Genomic DNA, 16,284 nt, shown 5'->3' on the forward strand with positions numbered 1-16,284 from the left:
TGAGTTTTATACGCGCCTGGATATTATTCTAGACCGCATCAAAAACGCTGGCCTGGTTCTTACCTCCAAAACATGTCACTTTGGTGCCCATCCAACCCTTGTGCGGGGTCTTGTTGACAAGGACGGTATCCGGCCTGATCGCATGAACACGGAACGGATGTTGAGACATTGAACTGAGTGCAGTCAGTGAAACAACTTTATACCTTTCTCGGGCCTTAATCTTTCTTTCAACAAGTTTTTCCTGGTTTTCTTGACGTTGCCTATCCTCTGACAAGTCTTCTGCGCAAAGACGCATGGTGTGAGTAGGCAGCTGCCCAAGCGAAATTGGCTGAGGGCCGACCATCGGGCGGTGCTTGGCGGATCGCTGGAAGCCAATCATGTCGGCATGAACAGCTTGAACCGAAAGAAGGCCAACCTATGCTGCTGAGCCCGTCGGCGCTGGCTCGGCGACGGATGCTGGCACAAATTCATCATCATCATCATCATCAGCCTGATTACGCCCACTGCAGGGCAAAGGCCTCTCCCATACTTCTCCAACTACCCCGGTCATGTACTAATTGTGGCCATGTTGACCCTCCAAACTTCCTAATCTCATCTGCCCACCTAACTTTCTGTCGCCCCCTGCTACGCTTCCCTTCCCTCGGAATCCAGTCCGTAACCCTTAATGACCATCGGTTATCTTCCCTCCTCATTACATGTCCTGCCCATGCCCATTTCTTTTTCTTGATTTCAACTAAGATGTCATTAACGCGCGTTTGTTTCCTCACCCAATCTGCTCTTTTCTTATCCCTTAACGTTACACCTATCATTCTTCTTTCCATAGCTCGTTGCGTCGTCCTCAATTTAAGTAGAACCCTTTTCGTAAGCCTCCAGGTTTCTGCCCCGTACGTGAGTACTGGTAAGACACAGCTGTTATACACTTTTCTCTTGAGGGATAATGGCAACCTGCTGTTCATGATCTGCGAATGCCTGCCAAACGCACCCCAGCCCATTCTTATTCTTCTGATTATTTCACTCTCATGATCTGGATCAGCAGTCACTACCTGTCCTAAGTAGATGTATTCTCTTACCACTTCCAGTGCCTCGCTACCTATCGTAAACTGCTGTTCCCTTCCGAGACTGTTAAACATTACTTTAGTTTTCTGCAGATTCATTTTTAGTCCCACCCTTCTGCTCTGCCTCTCCAGATCAGTGAGCATGCATTGCAGTTGGTCCCCTGAGTTACTAAGCAAGGCAATATCATCAGCGAAGCGCAAGTTACTAAGGTATTCTCCATTTACTCTTATCCCCAATTCTTCCCAATCCAGGTCTCTGAATACCTCCTGTAAACACGCTGTGAATAGGATTGGAGAGATCGTATCTCCCTGCCTGACGCCTTTCTTTATTGGGATTTTGTTGCTTTCTTTATGGAGGAGTACAGTGGCTGTGGAGCCGCTATAGATATCTTTCAGTATTTTTACATACGGCTCGTCTACACCCTGATTCCGCAATGCCTCCATGACTGCTGAGGTTTCGACTGAATCAAACGCTTTCTCGTAATCAATGAAAGCTATATATAATGGTTGGTTATATTCCGCACATTTCTCTATCACCTGATTGATAGTGTGAATATGATCTATTGTTGAGTAGCCTTTACGGAATCCTGCCTGGTCCTTTGGTTGACGGAAGTCTAAGGTGTTCCGGATTCTATTTGCAATTACCTTAGTAAATACTTTGTAGGCAACGGACAGTAAGCTGATTGGTCTATAATTTTTCAAGTCTTTGGCGTCGCCTTTCTTATGGATTAGGATTATGTTAGCGTTCTTCCAAGATTCCGGTACGCTCGAGGTCTTGAGGCATTGTGTATACAGGGTGGCCAGTTTTTCTAGAACAATCTGCCCACCATCCTTCAGCAAATCTGCTGTTACCTGATCCTCCCCAGCTGCCTTCCCCCTTTGCATAGCTCCCAAGGCTTTCTTTACTTCTTCCGGCGTTACTTCTGGGATATCGAATTCCTCTAGATTATTCTCTCTTCCATTATCATCGTGGGTACCACTCGTACTGTATAAATCTCTATAGAACTCCTCAGCGACTTGAACTATCTCATCCATATTAGTAATGATATTGCCGGCTTTGTCTCTTAACGCATACATCTGATTCTTGCCAATTCCTAGTTTCTTCTTCACTGCTTTTAGGCTTCCTCCGTTCCTGAGAGCTTGTTCAATTCTATCCATGTTATACTTCCTTATGTCCGCTGTCTTACGCTTGTTGATTAACTTCGAAAGTTCTGCCAGTTCTATTCTAGCTGTAGGGTTAGAGGCTTTCATACATTGGCGTTTCTTGATCAGATCTTTCGTCTCCTGCGATAGCTTACTGGTATCCTGTCTAACGGAGTTACCACCGACTTCTATTGCACACTCCTTAATGATGCCCACAAGATTGTCGTTCATTGCTTCAACACTAAGGTCCTCTTCGTGACTTAAAGCCGAATACCTGTTCTGTAGCTTGATCTGGAATTCCTCTATTTTCCCTCTTAGCGCTAACTCATTGATCGGCTTCTTATGTACCAGTTTCCTCCGTTCCCTCCTCAGGTCTAGGCTAATTCGAGTTCTTACCATCCTGTGGTCACTGCAGCGCACCTTACCGAGCACGTCCACATCTTGTATGATGCCAGGGTTAGCGCAGAGTATGAAATCTATTTCATTTCTAGTATCGCCGTTCGGGCTCCTCCATGTCCACTTTCGGTTATTCCGCTTGCGGAAGAAGGTATTCATTATCCTCATATTATTCTGTTCTGCAAACTCTACTAATAACTCCCCCCTGCTATTCCTAGTGCCTATGCCATATTCCCCCACTGCCTTGTCTCCAGCATGCTTCTTGCCTACCTTGGCATTGAAATCGCCCATCAGTATAGTGTATTTTGTTTTCACTCTACCCATCGCCGATTCCACGTCTTCATAGAAGCTTTCGACTTCCTGGTCATCATGACTGGATGTAGGGCACAAATTCGCAGGGCTGCAAAAAGTGCGAAAGTTTTTGCTGGCGAGAGACGCCGGCTTCAAGCTGGCGCGACGCTGCTGTCGGATCATATAGGATGCCGCTGCCTAGTCGGCGCCTGTAAAGATGACGCCTGCCGGCGCCGACATCTTGTGCGCCTGGAGCATGTCGGGTAGGGGGGGGGGATGGGGGAGCTAAGAATGCTGCCTCAACCGTCTGTGGCAGTCGGATCAGGCAGCATTCACTGGGAAGGAACCGGCAAGAGGCGGTAGCGTAGACGGGGGCTGTTGGGGGGAGCGTTATGCGGGAAGAAGTGTTGTGTGGCTCCTTGATTTACGCAGCTTCGCAGGATTTCTATGGTGCTACGCTTCATGTTCACGTGAAATGGATATTTACAGCATGCCAATTTTCATCTCCTACGGACCTCCACATTTACACATAAGTCGCACGTATTATTTACGCTATTAGAGCCTATCCTTTCCAGCGTTGTGGGAGGAGAGCGCGTAAGGCCGCGTTTCTTTGTTTCGGGAGCTCGACTGGGCTTATGTTAACGTTCATTACACTGCCTAAATTCGATGGCTTGTGGTCTTTGTAGCTGCTTTTATTGGGCAAGAGTTCGCATTAAGAGACTGTGGGTGCATCGCGACATGCACGGAGCACTGACGTGTGCATGAAGGATCCGCAGCGTACTATACAGGGTGTACTAGCTAATTTTAGCTAGAGTTTAAAATATGCCACGTAGCTGGACAGAACAAAGGTAATGTTTGCCGTCGCTTGGAGATAGTCAAACTTCCTTTTCATTCTGCCGAATTGGATATTTAGTCTTAATTTATTTATGAACTTCTCAAAAAATATAATTAGGGGAAAGGTGTCAATGAGAAAATTGTAGAGTGACATGAAAAACTCGCGATAAAGTTTTCTGTTTCTCAATACGTGGAACGTAATAATGTTTTACGAGTGTGAAAGAAGCCCGCGAACACATTCAAAGTGCTGCGAGCGGCCAATCGCGCCGTAATTTTGCATGCATTGGCGAGCTCGTTTCTGGCTCGCAAAAACATTTTTACGTAGCTCGTATTGAGCAACAGAAAACTGTATCGGAAGTTTTTCATGTTGCTCTGTAATTTCCTCGTTGGCATTTTTCATCTAATTGCAATATTCGAGATGTCGATTAATTAATTGAGACTATATATGTAATTAGGCGGAAACAGAATATAGTTTGAGTATCTCCAAGCGACAGTAAACAAAATTACCTTTGTTCGGTTCAGCTACGTGGTATTTGCATATCTTAATCTGGCTAAAGTTTTCTGGACACCCTGTATATGCCGTGCACACGATGTAAGTACGTTACGGTCGTGGTGACGCGCGTAAGATAAGCTGAAGAAAGGCGAAATTCGCCCCGCTGGAGTAAGATTTCTGCGACACTTATTTTAAGGCTAAATAACGGGAGACTGCGTTTGCATATGCGCTGCGTATTTAGTGTTTGTCATGAAAAAATGTGGATTTGTGCGAACCTTTTCATGAGTACATTGCTTAAAAGTTATTGAGAGGCCACAAAGCGTCTGGTCCAATATTTGGCACCCAAACAATAGTTAAACATGTCCAATTTCTGGAACCTACGTTGTAGACGTCCCTATTTCAAATACCAGAGCGGGACCAAAGCAGAATCGGTCAATTGAGACCTGGCTGCACAGTTCTCTAGTGAATGGACCGATGGAATTCAAAGAAAGACTTTTTCCAACCCATACAAGACTGTCATTGATTAATTCACATTTCATGGTTGAAACAATAATCTGCTTTTACAGCAGTCGACAACAAGGTATTCCAAATTTTGTTTTGTTTGCTCTAAATAGTTTAATAAAATTCTACACAACAAAGGAACTGTAGTAACAACTTGTGTTCAAAGCCTTCTGTAGCGCGCTTTAAGACCCAGAAGTGTGCATGAAGTCAACAGCGAATTATACAGGGTCTTTTATGTCATTTTTTTTAAATTCCTGTCGCAGATAACGGCATTGCGCTTTTTCATCTGGATGACATTTAACAGGTGGACTTTCGAAATGAGCCGTAGTGCATAAGCTTCTAATTGACAAAGTCGTGCTAACTATCTTTTTCATTAACTTTAGTGCACATGCTGCAATGGTGGAAATGAGTCCGTTAACTCGCAGGGTCTATTCAATTGTAACCAACCTGTTTTAAGATATACGTCAAAGTATGCGGTAAAATGCCTTGGTGTCATAGCTATTTTCTTGTCCCTGCGAACATATGCATACATCATCGGAGGTAATCAGAAGGAAAACTTATTTTGCTGACTCTGACTTCATATATATCGAAATTGGTGCTACTTGCAAAATTTGTGCTGAGTGTATTAGTCCTGCCCTTTCAATGCCTCTAATTCCGCCATTACAACATTTGTCTCAATGTGAAGAATAAAAAATACAGTTAGTGCGATTTTTTTTCACTTAGATGCTTCTGACTTGCGGCTTATTCAGAATGTAATGTCCACCACTTAAGGTAACTCTGCTTAAGAAGCGGACCACGTTGGTATCTGCGACAAAGGGTCTTAAAAAACTGACATAAGAAAAATCTCCACGTATACGTGACTCAAAAAAAGAATAAGAAGTAAACCTAAAAATGAGTGCCGGCAAAAGGACGCTTGCCGCGGGCAAGCCATACTGTTGCCGTCGTGGGGAAGTCGCCGGCCCGTGTGTCGTCCGAACGTGTTCACGATGATATTAGCTGCCTGCAGGCGCCGAGCATGACAAAGCTGAACATGACCTGAACATGACCTGAACATAACCTGAACATGACCTGAACATGAGAAATGGTATGCGCGATTTTCCATGTTATCCGATAACGCGGTGATGAATTATTCGGCTGTGGTTTATGCATCACCCTTACAAGACATTCCGAAATTTTTATTTGAGAGATCTTTGGTTAATAAAGCAACATATAAAGGTTTCCTAACGCCTCCCCTTTCCCAAACGTCTCTAAAAGTTATCATTCTATGTCACAGTGATTAGCTCAACTAGCACATCATAGAACACTTCGCAACCACAAAATGTAACCGGAATGCAAATCTCATCTTGTAATTTTTAGTACACCGCTTTAAGGAGGCAAAATACTTTTATGGAATGTTGACAAATTTGCCATCCGCCGCCAGGTCGTCGGCAAACGGCCTGGCCACGTGCAAGAACCAAGCTCGGCCCGACCCACATGGCCAAGATCGGGTCGTATACATTATAACTGGCCATGATCGTCGGCCCAGTCTTCTGCCGAGTTCTTTTTCTTTTTTTTTTGCTTGGGTGATTGAGATTCCGCATCTCTTCAATTTGAGTTCCTGCTGACCTTGCGACCTATCTTTCGCCACTTCAATCCTTTCAATCCTACAGCGCCGACAAATATCCACGCATATGAAAGTGGCATTGGTCCGGGCGCCGTCATGGTCCAACGCTATGACGAGAGCCAGTGAGTGATTGCTCATGGAAAACTGTCTTTAGGCAAACCTGAACGCAATTACACGGTGACAAAGCACGAACGCATGGCTGTAATAATTCCGGTTCAGCAATTTCGCTCACACTGGTACGGACGCCCATTCGTAGTCGGCACAGGCCACCATTCCCTGTGCTGTCTCGTGGACTAAAGCTACCCTCGTGAGCGCCTTGCGAGCTAGGCTCGTAGTTTACAGGTATATAACTTCAATGTTTCCTACAAGAGTGGCCGAAAACTTGTTGACACAGACTACCTTTCCCGGGTGCAATTTACCATGAGAGCTGCTACGCTGATAATTTTGATCATCTCGCAGCCTCTATGGCTCCGGATTTTACTGATATCAATGTTTTCAAAGCCGAACAAGGGACGGAAACGAAATTGTAGCCTCTCTTCACTGTGATTCGTTCTATTGCAACAAGCCCGCACTGCGCCCATGGCGGGCTCCTGTACAAAATGAACTACTCAAGCACGAGTTCCCACTCAAAAACTCATGACGGCGACCCGTCAATTCACTGCGTATATTGTGGAAGAGCTTCTACGATTATGCGACTTGCTCCTCAGGCCGTCGACGCCGTATCATCTGCTGAGCGCTCTAATTGAATGATCACCAATATGATTTCCATGTATGTTGTGTCCAATTACAAGAACTAGGATTAAGTTCTACCTTTTCTTACTTACGCATAAAATACCGCCAGACAGAAGCCCAGCGGTTACAGCCCCTTCTTTCTTCTGTATGCTCGCCTGCCAGGTACACGCTTGACATTGTCCTCCCTTGTTACTACCATGGCAATCCTGTGGTCGCCGATACACCATGCCCAGCTGAAGAGGCTCGGCGATTTGCGCTTCTGCGGACCTTGGCGTTGCGAGGCAAGTCTAAAGCAGTTTATGTAGCACGACATCGGTCTGGTACCTATCACCCTGGTGATCTAGTTCTTCTTTGTGCTCCGACAAGGAAGCTTGATTTGTGCCAAATGTTGCTGGCAAACTGCGATGGACCGTATGTTCTTCTTGACAAGCTCAACGAAATGAAAATGAACTATAACCTCGCGAGCCTCACAAATGCTGGTAGACGTGATGCTAGGACACATATCGCTCATGTCGCCAGGTTGAACTCATACAAGTAATGACAAGCCAGTTGACTTGCGCGGTGGGCTTTCTGTGTGAGTAGAGCTATGTTTCGTCCAAGCGCGAAAAGTAGAGCTGGAGATCTGAAATAAAGAAGAAGGGGGAGGACGACAAGTGTGCAGCGGTCATTTATGCGGTTCGTAGCCGACTTCAACACCTAAATAAAAATTTTGCTCGTGCTCGCAACAATATATACGCCGTACGTATATACAGTGCAACTGATGGTGGTCTACTCCAGACCACTTTGCTCCTCGATGAGGTAGGACGTGGGCTGAGTCAGCTCTTGAATAACACTTTTAAATTTGGTGAACTTGGATCAAATCATAGATCGCGGACCCCAAAGAAGTGCGACATAATTCCAAATCATTTGCCTCACATTTACCACTAAATCGCCACGTTCGTTTTTTACTACCCCTGTGCTGCGCACATCAAATAGCATGTTGTCGGGTGAAGCCACGTAAATGCGGCCTCGCCATTACGACAACTGAAAAGTGACCGACCAATCGGAGAACAACGACGCCCTCACTACATACAGTGAAATCACTAAACACTGCTACCTACAACGTAGAGAGTATAGCACGCCACACCGCACGCTCACTCGAGCTCAAGCGATTACACGCAGAATGCTACAAACAAACACATACCCTACGCAAAACAGACTACAGCACTACATGCCTGAGCTCTACGACAACTCTTATTGCACCAATTGCAATACACCCCTTAACGTTATCATTTACTCTGGCCGTGCTCGCACGCTCACATAAACTACTCCGAACCGGACAAGCGTGAGTTTGAAGAAGCAATCCGGAGCAAAGAATTCCCTCCCCAACTCTGGGCCGTCCAGCAGGTCCACGACGCCGCCAGGAGACTCAACCTCCCGGTTCCGTCTTGGGAGACACCCATTCCATGAGAATACCAAAGCTCTAGTGGCCTGCAGTACCTTGAATAAAGTTGATTCCTTTCCTTCCATTACGGGGGTATGAGCCATTGCTTAATGGAGTATGAGCCACTCATTGTCTTACGTAACAGGCAGATTTAATTTTGAAGAAATTTAACTTCGAAGAATCACAAGCTGCAAATGGCGGGCGAAGGCTGCTAACCACGCCGCCGAGCAAACTCGAGACATCGAACGCAAGCGACAACGACGCGCTGCGCGCATGCCGTCAGTGACGTCGTTCTCTCCGTCGCAGCCGATTGTGAGTGTAACCTCATGATGGAGAAATACTTTAATGAACCCTCGGGATTAACCAAGTGATAAACACAGGGGTCGCATGTTTCAGCTTCGCTGGTTAACCATCTTCACGAAATGAAAGAGCAGACGATATTTTTTTGTTTTGTGGTTTGTGTGTTCAAAGACTGACCTCATTTTCTTCTTGTAGCGCTTCTTTTGGCGTGGTGAGACGCTTCGTTGGGGATGAAGATCATCCTACAATCGCGCACTTTGGCCAGATCTTCAGGCTTCTGAGCCTAAACTGCGCCGAACGTTAAGGAACTGCGCCAAACGTTAAGACGACAGGAAGAAACACACGACATTTAGAAACTCAGCTTCAGCGCTTTGCTGTATGCGTTTCTTCCTTTCGTTCAATTTACCATTCTTTCATTATGAACCAACTGGCCCGATAAATCTTATTGATGTACGTATGTAGATACCGCTTTCTCATGGAATCACAAATTCAGACAAGGGAGAACGGCAGCGAGCGTACAACACGCGCAAACTGCCCGTCCGCACGAGCACAAGGCTGCGGCGAGGCGTCTGCAGTGGAGCTCGATGGAACGGCGCTGCCATCTGGCGGCTGTCACAGAAGTGGAGACACCGGCTGTAAGCACGCGGGCGGAGAGTTTTAGAACTGAAGCTGGTCTAGTAACGTTGGGCAGGTACTGTCAAAGCGGCAAATGTTTGCAAAAAGAAGCTTCGCATTTAAAACGTCGGCAGAACCCATTTCACGAACAATGTCAACGTTGCTGCGATTATCATTGAAGCAATGTAGTGACATTGTGTTGCACAGTGTTACACTGACCTGTACCCCATTTCTTGCATTACTGACATAACCTTCATTTTTCTGTAGCTCAAAGCGCGTCGCTAATGCAAGTTGTGCTGGAATTCTGTTCACTTCTTATTTTGCTCACACCAGGCTGATTTGGTGCCAGCTTTTGATACGAACAGCCTTGCTAGGGTACTTAACACGCTTTCGGGAGGCTGCCTGTCTGATGATGTATCTGACCATTTTCGAGTTATAACCGAGTTATAAACCAAACGCGGGGACAACTTTGGTGATGACTATGGGACACTGCATATGTGCCGATTACCACTTAAGCCATCTTATGCCAGTTCTTCCTAGGTGCGGATAATGTATGGCCTAATGGGTAGCGTATCGACAGCTGTGCTTATCAAACAGGGTTCTAAGCCGACCGATGGAACAACTTTGTTATCAAGATATCAGGCAGTGGATATGTTAGGCCACGTCCTACCCAGTGACCCAAGTTGGCGTGAAAGGGGTTGGATACAGACGGACTGATCGAAAAGTTCGTGAAGCACCCGAAGAATGCTGATCGCAGTTTCATGTAATGCAAATTCAACGCAGCACCTTTCACTAGCCTAAATACTCTCTAATCATGCTGGAACAGTTCAGTTCACTGCAAAGCAAGTAAAAGTCATAAACACGGTCATGTTACCATTAGTACAAACGTAGATAGAAAAGAACTTAACGTGCACAAACCGTCAATGACAAGAGAAATTTACACGACTTGAGCGTGTGTTAAAATTACGTCACATAGCTTCAGTCACAAGGAGCAAATGCTGTCACTGCGTGCACGGAAATTGCAGAAGACTAATACAGCTACTCTTGAATTTGAGCAGTAGGACCACGGTCCTAGCAAAATCTTTGCAATCATGGAAGCCTGCCTAAGACATCAAGACAATCACCAACTGTTTCCCAATGTTGAGCAAATTGTGGGAATCTTCTGCAAAAGCATCCGGGCTGCCACAATGTATTGTTGTGACGGGCCGTTTTCCCCACGGCAACCAACCGTCGCAGATAACGCGACAATGGGGAACGGGCCGACGACCTCGTTAAAGTTGTATCCTACTACAATGACTAATTCCCAACAGTTGGACACCGCCAGGAGGGTTTTCGGCAAATAGCGAGGCGACCGTACTTCACCTGTCATCCACCCAAGCTGGCACGCTCACGCCGTACACGAAGTCCGTTAGCTATCCTCCCTCTCCTCTTCGTGCACAGTGATGTGCATGTGTTTGGGACAAAGCTCCCTCCGGAGGGAAAGGGCAACAAACCTCCGGATTGGTTGGACCTGATGTCATCTGTCCCCTGACATCGGATTGGAGGCAGGCGACTGAACGATGAAAGTGAAGGGGCTAAAAAGAGCGACGAACGCTTGGACCATTGGCTCCTACAACCTCTTCTTGAAGTTACTTTGCTGTATTTCTTTGAAACTCTTGTAAATATGTAATATAAACTTGTGTGTAAAACGTCTTGGATATCGCGCCCAGCCCAACATTCCTTTACTCCTCCACGATGAAACGATATAGAACATTTTCGAACTTCGAGTCGCAGCAGTATGCAGTGTGCCCAGGGCATTTTCCATATCTGATATAGAAAGAAGCCCATGTTCGCCTCTTCAAGATCTAGGCAATGTAAGTGTCTATAAAGACCGTTGTATCTTGAAATTTTGTGAGAAGCGTAACGAAGGGTTTAATTCGTTAACAAAGGTCATTTTGACTGTTAATCAAACCACATCGTCAACGAGAATCGGCGCCACGCTTCATGAACTGCCGCAGCAATTCTGTCCGCTATTTCATTACCCGTTATCACAATCTAGCTTCGAATTCACTGCAAAGGATCTGATAACAGGAGAGATCGGCGAGGGTCCATATTTCTTTGGCGCTCAGTTTATATGTATGCATGCAATTTGCCAGTGGCCATAAATACATATTTCCAAATGTCGTGCGTTAGGTGAATCTGATAATTTGCGATGCCGCATACACCCATGCCTTTCTTGTTAAACGCTTATCATGTGAAACCAACAAGGACACCAAGGAAAACAGGGTCTTTCTTGGCTTCTCATGATATGATTAATAAAAAATCGGGCCCCTCGGTTAACCTCCTTTCTTCTCCTTGTCACAAGCCTGTGCTCTGCGTTGCTCTCGCTGTAAACTGTCTTCTTGGTGTTTCTACAACTGTAAAGGCCGTTAAAGCGTCTACGGCATTTTTCGAGCGTTGTGGCACAGACATTTAAATTCGTAGCCTTTCGAAATGTTTCTTCTAAACCGTTAGCATTCTTAGGGTGCCTCACGTACTTTACCGAGGCTGTATGTATGTATGTATGTATGTATGTATGTATGTATGTATGTATGTATGTATGTATGTATGTATGTATGTATGTATGTATGTATGTATGTATGTATTGCGGGATTCTCATCCGTGCTCTTGGGACAAAGGAACGACCACACAGTAGTGCAAACAATCACAAGGGCATTTATTGCACCTTTCATAGATCAATGGCTGCTAGCCGAGTTGCTATTCACAAAACATGCCGATGGGCGCGCGACAAATATAAGTAGTCCGACTCACCGCGACCGGATAGCGAGCGAATATGCTCGCCCCATGCTAGATCCCAACGCCTGGTCGTTCGCGCGTACGGTTACGGGAACGGGGGCGCGTTCGAACGAGGCTTCACGAGACGGTCTCGCAGACCATGGATCCGCGCACGCGCGGCACGATCGCGCCGCTTGACGGCCTTGAACCAAAGGTAGCCAAAGGTTGTCGACCTTGAACCAAAGAGGAAGAGCCTTCTCCTTTCAAGGTCCAAATAACCCCGCCGTTAGCAGAGCAACACTCACGCCATCTCTTCTACTGCGCTTCAACCAGACCGACTGCCGCTGGCATCACGGCATCACGCAGACCACGCGGCGAAGCCGGATTGCAGGAGACGTTACCTATGCCGGAAAACAACAAATCAGGGGACACGTGAGAGTCGCGCATCCCCACATCCCCCCAACCTTAAATCGCTACATATTCCGGCGAAACATGTCACACGGTCTAACATCAACGCGTGCTTCGCGAACAAGGTAGTAGATGCAACAGTGGCCGCGGCGACGAAATGTCCACAGGCTGTCCATAACATGCGAGCCGACATTGCCCTTGGGTACACCGCTAGTCCACTGGTCACAGCAGCAGCTCTGCAGACTCGACGGCGCGATTCCAGGCCAGGACTCCGGAAACGGCGGCGCAGTAGTCGGCACGAGCAAGCGTCGCTAGCGCCGATGCGCCCTGCTGGTGAGAGCAGCAGTAACTGTCGGTGACCGCCGGCTCTTTTCTCCGCCGCTGAGGGTTGCGAGCTGGATACAGACGGCCACCGAAGTCGCTGCGCCGAACCAGCCACAGCATCACCATTGTCCGGGGTGGCTCGATCGTATACTCCGGGGCCGCAGCGCAGACGATGTGCAGGTGGAAGCAAACCAGGGGTGACTCCAGTCACGCTGCGTACACTCAACGCACTCGGCAAACACTAAAGTAGTGCAAGGGAGAGGAATTCTGCATGCACAACGCCCACGTGGTACGATGTTCCACTCGGCTAGCGAAGGATCGGGCGGCTACTCAGAAGCTAAGTTCACGTGAACGAAGCTCGCTTCGTTGAGTCGAACGAGTAATTTCATTTCATGCGACGCTAACCAGAATGAGGGAAGCAAAGTGCAACACCGTAACGCCATGGTCCACCAGGTTGTGTCACTCCACGTGCGACAGACAGCTTCGTAAAGCCTTAGGCCTAAAGCGTCGCTACACTGACAACAACCGGCATCCAAAAAAACAACACCCAAAATGGGCGCAAAACAGGCAGCTGCGGGGAGACGTCAGCGTTGTTAGGTGGTCCTACCGCGCTCGGTGCGCACAGCATCCGAGTTGACGGCGCCCACCATGCAAGACGGTGTCGGAGCGCCCGGTGCCATGCCCCAATAGCAGTCAGCCCGTAGCGGCACCTGTGGCCCGCGGCCACCCGGCTCCCGCAGCCGCGACTTCATCAGAGTCAAAGAGATAGAAGCTATTTACATAAGAAATTCGGACCAACCACGAGCCTTCCGTACTCACTCGCTTCAGGCTTGCCAATGCTCCGCGGGCGCTAAGCTTCGCTCTCCCAGGATGTAGACCACGTGGCTCTTGTACCGACGAATGTCAATAAAAAAATCATTTGCGAAAAGGCTTAGTATGTTGAAAACTTCAAACACACTGCAGCCACTGTCACCTCACTCAAGAAAGCACGCCGCCAACGCTAGCGATGAAAATCCAGGTTAGCCCTACGCTTCGTTTCAAACAAAGGTATCGAACGAAGCAAAACTGTTAAAACTATCGTCCGATGCCCCAAGAGCCCCCACGTTGGGCAGCCAGATGTGGGATTCTCAACCGTGCTATTGGGGCAAAGGAACGACAACACAGTAGTGCAAACAATCACAAGGGCATTTATTGCACCTTTCATAGATCAATGCCTGCTAGCCGAGTTGCTATCCACGAAACATGCCGATGGGCGCGCGACAAATCGTGGAAGTCCGGCTCACCTCGACCGGATAGCAAGCAAAAGTAATCGCTCCATGCTAGATCCCAACGCCTGGTCGTTCGCGTGTACGGCCACGCGAACGGCGGCGCGTTCGGAGTAGGCCACGCGAGACGGTCTCGCAGAAGCATGGATCGGCTCACGCAGAGGACGTCCGCGGCGCTTGCCGATCCGCAGCCCAAGAGGAAGCGCCTTGTCTTTCCGCGCCCAAGTAACCCCGCCGGCAGGCGGCGTTAGCAGCGCACCACTCGCGCCATCTCTTGTACTGCGCTTCAACCAGACCGACTGCCACGGGCATCACGGCATCACGCAGACCACGCGGCGAGGCCGGATTGCAGGAGATGGGAGCTATGCGGGAAAACAACATGTCAGGGGACGCGTGAGAGTCGCGCATCCACACAGTATGTATGTATGTATGTATGTATGTATGTATGTATGTATGTATGTATGTATGTATGTATGTATGTATGTATCAAAGTTATTTAGTCACAACAGTTTCGAAACTCCATTGTGAAACCATGGCATGTAGATAAGAAACTCGGCGTCACTATCAGCAGCAATACAAAGAAAGATCAATGAAGCCTCCGCTGTAATTGGACCATTACGCGTTCGTAGCTCCCTAGGTGACGGCTCAACCGCTGTCATATGCCAGCCCTAGTGTATCACGCTGGCAGTCTCCATGGCATACTGTCTCCTGTAAACATACCTTCCATAACCTACTCACCTCATTGCCAATAGTACTCAGACCAACGTTCTGGTTGACTGGACATCTTAATTGGTTTGTGGCTGTATTTTTCTGTTCTTTTCAGAATAGATCAGCGAAGAAAAAAGACGTTGATCAAACAACCACTACTTTATTGCTAAACGGGGACCCGCACCAGCCTGAGACGACATATGATTGCCTGAATATTTAGGGAAAAAAATGATCTCCATAGTTTTTCATCACCAACTGAAAGTATCATTTTTCATCACGTATTGAATGCAAAAAATAAACAGGAGTGCCTTACTTAGTACCAATACATCACCGCATTCTAGAAAAGTACAACAGAGTAATAATAACCAAACTAAGAACAAAGCAGTATATTTCACTTCCAACACGTCGCTTCCACTGTTCTCGAAAACCAGAGGTTAACGATGATTTTAGCTTCCCTTGAGGCATCACTGCCATGCTCTGTATTTCTGGCTCTTGTAGAAACGTTCGCTGACGGTATTAGGCTCGCTTAACTGACTAGAGCAGCAGAATGTGGTTGTCTTTGACTGCATCTGTAAACCGACCTTAATAAGGACGCTTTGACGTAGACAGAACACAACTTTCGTATAAATGAAAATATGCCAACGCTTTCAGGTTACTCAGCGCTCTGCATTACGGCATGAGGTTGCGCCTCTTAGAGTCATCGTTATTAGCTACATCGGCATTAATTCCATTCGTTCACATCGTGTTCCTCTGTGTGTATTGTGCAAGCGTGTAGGCATACTGGGTGAAATAAAACACCATTGCTTACCAACATTCTGTGTCAAGGCCTTATGCGCAATAAGCGTCAGCATTCTGGGATGCTCACCACAATATAAGGTTATTTGATGTTGACAATAAAAGAATATACATGGCCCATCTCCGACAGTGAGGTCGCCCCGAATAGCTCTTGTCTTTCAAGGAGAAGCTTGGAATAAAGCAGGTTCTGAGGTTCCTATCAAATCCTTACGTCGGAGGCCACTGTTACGTCTTAATACAACAGATTATACATGTGTAATGCAACTTTAAGCATGGTACCTTCAATTAGATAGCTCTGGATAGTGTATAGGAATGTCTTGTTACGTTGATAAAGCGTGTGACAATGTGTGCACATGCGCGCGAAATTTGGTACTTTCCGTAGTTTATTTTTGTCAGCATAGATGTGCATACAAGTGCGTGTTCTTCCACTCTCTCAAAACGTATTGTTGAGTTTGTTGTCTGGTTATAGCATACAAATTACACCAAAGAAGACGAAGGAAAAATAAGGAAACATCCCGACAATGATAACGCGCTTTATGATTGTCTGGGTGACTCGATATTAGTCCTAGTTTTCTGACGCCATTTGTAAGCCAAATATTCTCTCCTTTGCTTCACTACTTCTGGGCAGAACACAGAGAGCATCA

The sequence above is a fragment of the Dermacentor andersoni genome, chromosome 6 (assembly GCF_023375885.2).
Source record: "Dermacentor andersoni chromosome 6, qqDerAnde1_hic_scaffold, whole genome shotgun sequence".
Taxonomy (NCBI): domain Eukaryota; kingdom Metazoa; phylum Arthropoda; class Arachnida; order Ixodida; family Ixodidae; genus Dermacentor; species Dermacentor andersoni.